Source organism: Procambarus clarkii, chromosome 16 (assembly GCF_040958095.1).
Source record: "Procambarus clarkii isolate CNS0578487 chromosome 16, FALCON_Pclarkii_2.0, whole genome shotgun sequence".
NCBI classification, from domain to species: domain Eukaryota; kingdom Metazoa; phylum Arthropoda; class Malacostraca; order Decapoda; family Cambaridae; genus Procambarus; species Procambarus clarkii.
The window spans coordinates 12,412,593-12,420,788 of NC_091165.1; the positions used below are offsets into that span (position 1 = coordinate 12,412,593).

General features: G+C 43.6%; 1 pseudogene; it reads right to left on the minus strand.

Annotated features, from left to right (window-relative positions):
- The window catches only part of LOC138365180 (gigaxonin-like), a 56,186-nt pseudogene extending 49,025 nt beyond the window's left edge, over positions 1 to 7,161 (minus strand).
- Positions 7,162 to 8,196: the final 1,035 nt, after the last annotated feature.

An 8,196-nucleotide genomic window follows, 5' to 3' on the forward strand; every position in this document is an offset into this window, starting at 1 on the left:
TCTTTGGTCCCGCCTGTCAACTGTCAATCTACTGGTGTACAGATTCCTGAGCTTCTCGAGCTCTATCATATCTACATTTGAAACTGTGTATGGAGTCAGCCTCCACCACATCACTTCCTAGTGCATTCCATTTACTAACTACTCTGACATTGAAGAAGTTCTTTCTAATGTCTCTGTGGCACATTTGGGTACTCAGCTTCCACCTGTGACCCCTTGTGCATGTACCACCCATGTTAAATAATCCATCCTTGTCTATCCTGTCAATTCTCCTGAGAATTCAGTGTGTGATGATCATGTCTCCTCCCGAGCTCTTCTGTCTTCCAGTGACGTGAGGTGCAGTTCCCGCAGCCTTTCGTCATATCTCATGCCTCTTAGTTCAGAGACCAGCCTAGTGGCATATTTTTTAACTTTTTCCAGCTTCATCTTGTGCTTGACAAGGTACGGGCTCCATGCTGGGGGCTGCATACTCCAGGATTGGCCTTACATATGTAGTATACAACATTCTGAAGGATTCCTTACACAGGTTTCTGAAGGCAGTTCGGATGTTAGCCTGCCTCGAATGCACTGCCGATGTTATTCTTTTTATGTGGGCTTCAGGAGACAGGTTTGGCATAATATCAACTCCTAGATCTCTCTCTCTGTCTGTTTCGTGAAGGACTTCATCTTCCATTCTGTATCTAGTGTCTGGTCTCATATTTCCTCTCCCTAGTTTCATTACCTTATATTTACTTGGGTTGAACTTTAGTAGCCATTTGTTGGACCATTCCTTTAGTTTGTCTAGGTCAACTTGTAGCCTTATCTTCTTCTTGTCTTAGATGTAGCCCGCATCTTCTTCTGTCTTAATCCTCCTCATACTTTTTGCATCATCAGCAAACATTGAGAGGAACGAGTCTATTCCCTCTGGGAGATCATTTACATATACTGTATTAGAAACAGTATAGGCCCAAGGACTGATCCCTGTGGGACACCACTGGTGATGCCACGCCACTCCGAGTCCTCCCCCCCCCCTCACAGTGACGCACTGTCTTCTGTTGCTTAGGTACTCCCTTATCCAGTGGAGTACCTTCCCTTTCACTGCCGCCTGCATCTCCAGCTTGTGCACTAGTCTCTTATGTGGTACTGTGTCAAAAGCTTTCTGGCAATCCAAAAATATGCAGTCTGCCCAGCCCTCTCTATATTGCCTGATTTGTGTTACCTGGTCATAGAATTTAATTAATCCTGTGAGGCATGATTTGCCAGCCTTGAACCCATGCTGATGTTGTGTTACAAATTCTTTCACTCCAGATGTTCCACTAGTTTTTTTGCACAATCTTCTCCATCATCTTGCTTGGTATGCAAGTTAAGGCCTGTAGTTCAGTACCGCCTGGCTTTCACCCTTCTTGTATATCGGGACTACATTGGCCGTCTTCCAAATTTTTGGCACTTCACCTGTTACCAGTGATTTGTTGTACACCATGGATAGTGGCAGGCACAGAGCTTCTGCTCCTTCCTTTAGTATCCATGGTGAGATTCCATCCGGGCCTATAGCCTTTGTCACATCCAAATCTAGCAGATGCTTCCTCACCTCCCCACTGGTAATCACAAACTCCTCTAGTGGTGTCTGGTTAGATACTCCCTCTCTTATCTCTAGGACTTTTCCTTGCTCTACTGTGAAGACCTGGAATTTCTTATTGAGTACTTCGCACACTTCCTTGTCGTCTGTAGTGAATGTCTGCCCCTATCCTCAGTTTTATTACCTGTTCCTTCACTGTTGATTTTCTCCTGATGTGGCTGTGCAGCAATTTAGGTTGAGTCTTTGCCTTGCTCTAATGTGGTACTGTAGTTGTGGTAGTTGAGTTGTCTGTAATGAATCTGGGGGTTGTTCTTGAAGTTCTGATGTTTGTAGATGTGATATTTGTAGTGGTTGCAGAGTGTGTGGTCATACTTAAGGTTACAATGATAGTTGTGGTCTTCAAATTGGCGGTAATTGTTGTAGTGATGATTGTACTCACCTAGTTGTGCTTGCAGGGGTTGAGCTTTGGCTTTTTGGCCCTGCCTCTCAACTTTCAATCAACTGGTCTCCCCCCCCCCCCAGGAAGCAGCCCATAGCAGCTGTCTAACTCCCAGGTACCTATTTACTGCTAGGTGAAAAGGGGCATCAGGGTAAAAGAAACTCTGCCCATTTGTTTCTGCCTCCGCAGGGGATCAATCCCTGGACCCTAAGACTACAAATCTTGAGTGCTGTCCACTCAGCCGTCAGGCCCCTGCACTAACAATGTGGTAGTGGCATTGTGTTTATAATGATTGTGGTGGTGGAAGTTGTGGTGTCTGCATCGGTGGTGTAGTTGTGGAAGCTATGATGTTTATATCAGTGATGTGGTGGTGGATTTTTTTTTTTTCAGGAATATTCCTGCGCGGGCCCTAAACCTCTGGCTTGCCCACTAAGTGTTACTTGTTTCTGTTTTACTTAGGCGGAGTATAAGTATTTATAACTCATATGTTGGCTTCAGTAAGATTTTCCCCCATGTGTTTGACAACTTCTTTTGCTCTGTTGAATCTAAGTTGAAATCTTATTGGGTTTGTAACTGCACTGTGTTAGATAATGTTCCAGTAGTCTGTCGGGTATTTCCGACAGTGCTGATATTTTCTCTCATCTTCTTGAACCTGTAAGCCTATTTCCCATTCACATGGGTATTAAAGCCTGATGTGATCTAAGTGTACTTCTGTTGTACTGTGATGATGGAAGTTGTAGTGTTTGTACAAGTAATGTGGAGGTGGAAGTTGGGGTGTCTGTACCAGTGGTGTAGTGGTGAAAGTTGAGGTGTTTGTATCAGTGGTGTGGTGGGGAAAGATATGATGTATTAGTGGTGTGGTGGTGGTGGTGGCCATTGTGGCCACAATGAAAGAAGCCTTAGTGTTATGATCACATTGTACTTCAGTATTTAAAGGTTTCAAGTCAACACAATGAAGCTTCTCATGTCAATTTTAATAACATCCAAAGTTTTGTGTTCAAGTATTTTATGTGCCTAGTCATTACAAGAAGACATTCTCAAAATATTAAATGAAGATAAGCCATCAGCTTCCTGTCTCCATCAGTGCCATTAGTGATGGTGGCCCTCGGGTAAATCCAGGTAACTATAACGATACCAAATTATCATGTGTCGAGATCAGGACTTCTTATTGGCCACGTAAGTGGTGTGTGAGTTGCCACAGATTCATGACCTATATGACTACCTGATTTACCGGAGGGCCACTAACTCTAGTGGCCTCAACAAGGACAAGAAGCCGGTGGCTTGTTGAACCACCTCCTCTTCCCCCCCCATTTGCCGCGATGATTCATTTCCAGGTAGATTTTAAAACTTAACACAGTTTTGGCAGTTACGGCTTCAGCGGCCTTATAACATGGGGTTCCATGGGCTTATAACCCTGTGGGTGATAAAGCATCTCCTGTTCTCAGTGCTACATTGTGGCTCGTTGAGCTTGAAACCGTTGCTCCTTGTTTGTGTTACATCTGACCTTTTGAAGAAATTGTCTGGATCAACATCCTCTAACTTGTTCAGTACAGTATTTTAAAAGTTTCAATGAGATCTGCCCTGCCATGTCTGGTTTGCAGTGCTGTTAGCCTTGTAGCCTTCAACTATTCCTAATATGAGAAATGACTTAGAGGTACTGTATAGGGACTTCTGAATGGTTCAAATCAATTTTAATTAATTTTATTTGAACCAACTTTAATCCAAATATCCAATTTACAAATAAACTAACTCATTGGAGTTAGAATAGCATCTCTTGAATTACTGGATGAGTTAGGTTATGTTGGGATGCATTATGCGTAATTTGGAAATGGAGCAGTTTAAACTAAAACCATCATCATACACATTAGTAAATTTGTATAATCTACCTACAGATAAGATCTCAGTTTTACTAAAATGGCTTCTGTGACAGTTTTACCAATCAAACTATCACAAGATAGGCCTGGGCTCCAGGCTGGACTGAGGGTATAGAACTCTCAGAACCAACTAGATGAAAACTACATACAAAAACTACAGATATTCCTTTCCTATTGATATAAATATACTGTGTATGCACTGTATGTATATATGTACTGTATGTATGTATGTATGTATGTATGTATGTATGTATGTATGTATGTATGTATGTCGTATGTACAGTATGTATGTATGTATGGGTATATGTATGAATAAAATACATATTGGTAAGATATAGGATCATTAAATACTGCAACCATGGTCTGAATCCTTCTATATACACAGCACAGACCATGTCGAACCTCTATATATACTCAGTACAGGCCAGGTTTTGAAATCACTATTTTGAAAATTGCCTTTATTGAGTATACACAATACTTAATACAAGTAATAATAGGATAATACGTAGTAAAATCTCAAAAGAACATCTATCATTAATGTGAAATCAAATATTTCTAGATACAGCCATTAAATGTTTATTGACTTAATATCAATATTTACAATGAACAAATCCAAAGAAGCTGTGATGAAAGTTCGAACCTATGTGCTGGGTGTTCCAGGCACGCTCTAGTCAACTGCACCATGACATGGTCAAAAGAATTGCAACCTGGGGTACAACAGCACCCACTTGGATTCCCGAGGCTTCTACTGAAGCCGAACCAGAGTTTCACACAATTCCCCCATGCACTTGGGCTATGTCGTCCAGTAGTTCTATCTCTGACGCCCCCCTCTTTCAATACACACAGAAATTACATTATCATGATGTATCAATGAACAAATCAATTATATTCCCAGGTTGCAATTCTTTTGACCATGTCGTGGCGCAGTTGGCGAGAGCGTGCCTGGGAACACCCAGTGCATATGTTCAAACATTCAACACGGGTCCTGCGGATTTGTTCATTGATACATCATGATAATGTGATTTCTCTGTGCATCAATAATTACCTTTTGCAAATACTGCATTACAGTCATATTTAATCGATCTTACCTAATCAAGTACAGTATCATTAAATATTTATTATTTAAGAGCACAACAAAATTAAGGAACTACAGAACAAAATATGTAAATACTGTACAGTACTGTATACCTGCAATGGAACAACTGGAACAATGTTAGCAATGCACTGGTGATATAAATGGAACTTGCAAAAAAAGGCATTATTTTTTTTAAATACTGTAAGAACTTTTAAAGTTTATAAATAAGGACCAATCCGTAGATCTCCGGTTGAGGCCATAATGATTAGGGCAGGTGTACCGTCACTGAAGTAGCTACGATGCCACAGTGTCGAATGAGCCTCCTGGTGGCAGAGTACTGTATGCCCCAGCTGCCAAATGGCAAAATTTTTCAGCCGGATGAATAAAAAACACATCATCGTTATCCAGTGGTCCCCCATAGAGCAAGAGGCAGACACCAACTACTATAGAAACACTATAGGGGCACTACAGCTCACCGAAGACCAGTTGATCCAAGTGCCTCTTGCCCAACACAATGCCAAAATCCTCCATATATTTATACAAGTTCTTATATTCTTGTAAAGCCACTATCATGCATAGCGTTGCAGGAAGGTCCTTATTCTAATTTTCCCCGGAATACGACCCACCAAATCCTTTAACAACCAGGTATCCATTCACTTCTGGGTAAACAGGCTATGTTCCGAACCATAATGGAAACTGACCCAAGTATAGGATGGGTTAGACCAAGTATCGCGTTTTCAAAAGGGTCGCCCGTGTTGGAAAAGACGAACGCTGAAAGAATATTGTTGAAAACATCTTGATAACTGATTAAACCAAAATTATTTATTAGTCAGAAGAAAGACAGAAACGCAATCTATATGTAAAACCTCTACCAGACAAATATTTTAAGTAAAACCGAAGATATTTGTAGTTGTATAAAAGTGGCAGTTTTCATCGCTCGTCGAGCTCGAAAACCGCAGCATTCATCTCAGAACCATGCCTATTTCACGCAGATTCCTTAATAAACGTAAGAGTTTTATATGTCACAAGAGAGACAGATATATAAGCTTCGTTCTAAATACCTTACCATGGGCATATTTAAATTTAAAGCGAAGATATGTGTACTTTTATAATAGCCGAGCTCTGACTCCGGACAGATCGATCGACGGAGCAACTCTCTCTCAGAACAATGCTTATTTCACGTGAATTCGTTAATAAACATATATGTTTTATATGTCTCAAGAAAGGCAGACATATAAGCTTCACTTTAAACACCTTACCATACACATATTTAAAGTTCTAATGAAGATACATGTATTTTAAAAATTACGGAGCTCCGACCCCACAGTTATTGATTGGCACCCGGTCAATCCTCTCCGGCCAGGATACGAACCCAGGCCAAACATCACAATCTCAAAACATTCCTGAGACACCACGCAATGTGTAAGTCAATGTATCAGCATCCCCAGGTGCAGCACCAGCCAGTTGTCTATAATCATGGAAGTTGGTATGGTGGCAGGTGTGGAGGATAGGCAGGGCTGGGGGCCCATGCAGGTGTACGGGGGTGGGGTAGGTGTTGGGGGTAGGTGTAGGGGGTAGGTGTAGGGGGTAGGTGTAGGGGGTAGGTGTAGGGGGTAGGTGTAGGGGGTAGGTGTAGGGGGTAGGTGTAGGGGGTATGTGTAAGGGGGGGTGGGGTAGGTAATGGGAGGGTAAGTAGGTGTATGGGGTAGGTGAAGGGGAGGTAGGAGTAGGGGTAGGTGTAGGGGGGGTAGTTGTAGGAGGGGGGTGTAGGTGTAGGCAGGTAGGTGAAGGGTGGTAGGTGAAGGGTGGTAGGTGTAGGGGGGTAGGTGTAGCGAGCAGGTGTAGGAACAGGTGTAGGGGTGCAGGCATAAGGAACAGTTATAGGCGCAGGTGTGTGGGAGTTGACAAACCCTCCTACACTCACCAGCTTTGAAAACAAATATATGCGTGATACCATTAAATACACACACACATTAAGAACGCCAAGAATATGTAAATGATTCTCAGTGTACGTCTATGCTTGTCAATGTTTAAGGTGTGAGGGTGTTGTGAGGGTGTGTTGTTTACCGTTTGCTCGGCGAGTGGTGGTGTTGTTGTTGTTGGTCGAGGAGAGCGACGACGATTGAGGGATGAGATGCGCCCCGACTGCCCGATACCGGGAAATAGCAAAGAAGGAAATTATCCTTACAGGCTTTTCAGGCCACAGCCCCCCTACAATCTCTTCAGGTCACAGCCCCCTACAACCTCTTCAGGCCACAGCCCCCTACAACCTCTTCAAGCCACAGCCCCCTACAACCTCTTCAGGTCACAGCTCCTACAACCTCTTCAGGCCACAGCCCCCTACAACTTCTTTAGGTCACATCAGCCCCCTACAGCCTCTTCAGGCCACAGCCCCCTACAACCTCTTCAGGCCACAGCCCCCTACAACCTCTTCAGGCCACAGGAGCTGAACCTCACGTCCCTGGAAAACAGAAGAGTAAGGGGAGACATGATAACCACCTACAAAATTCTCAGGGGAATTGACAGGGTGGACAAAGACAAACTCTTCAGCACGGGTGGGACACGAACAAGGGGACAAAGGTGGAAATTTAGTACCCAGATGAGCCACAGAGACGTTAGAAAAAAAAATTTCAGTGTCAGAGTAGCTAATAAATAGAATGCACTAGGAAGTGATGTGGTGGAGGCTGACTCCATACACAGTTTCAAATGTAGATACGATAGAGCCCAGTAGGCTCAGGAATCTGTACACTAGTTGATTGACAGTTGAGAGGCGGGACCAAAGAGACAAAGTTCAACCCCCGCAAGCACAATTAGGTGAGTACAGCCCCTACAACTTCTTTAGGCAACAGCCCCCTACAACCTCTTCAGGCAACAGCCCCCTACAACCTCTTCAGGCCACAGCTCCCTACAACTTCTTCAGGCCACAGCCCCCTACAACCTCTTCAGGCCACAGCCCCCTACAACCTCTTCAGGCCACATGTGAGGCACCCAGAGGGTGAGTTTGGAGGGGGAGGAGGAGGCGGTGCTGCTTCCCTATCCAACACCATCCTCTTCCTCCTGAGAAAACATTGCTGTTAATACACTGATGGTTCCCTACACCGCACCACGGGTGCAGCTGGAAGGGCAGTTGTCCTGACAATGGGCGATGGCTTATATTTTGAGTGGGGAGTCCTTTAAAAACAATTGGACCTCTACCCTTCAGACCGAACTATTTGCCTTGCTCCCTGCACTGAAATGTGTACAAGTCTTCAAACTT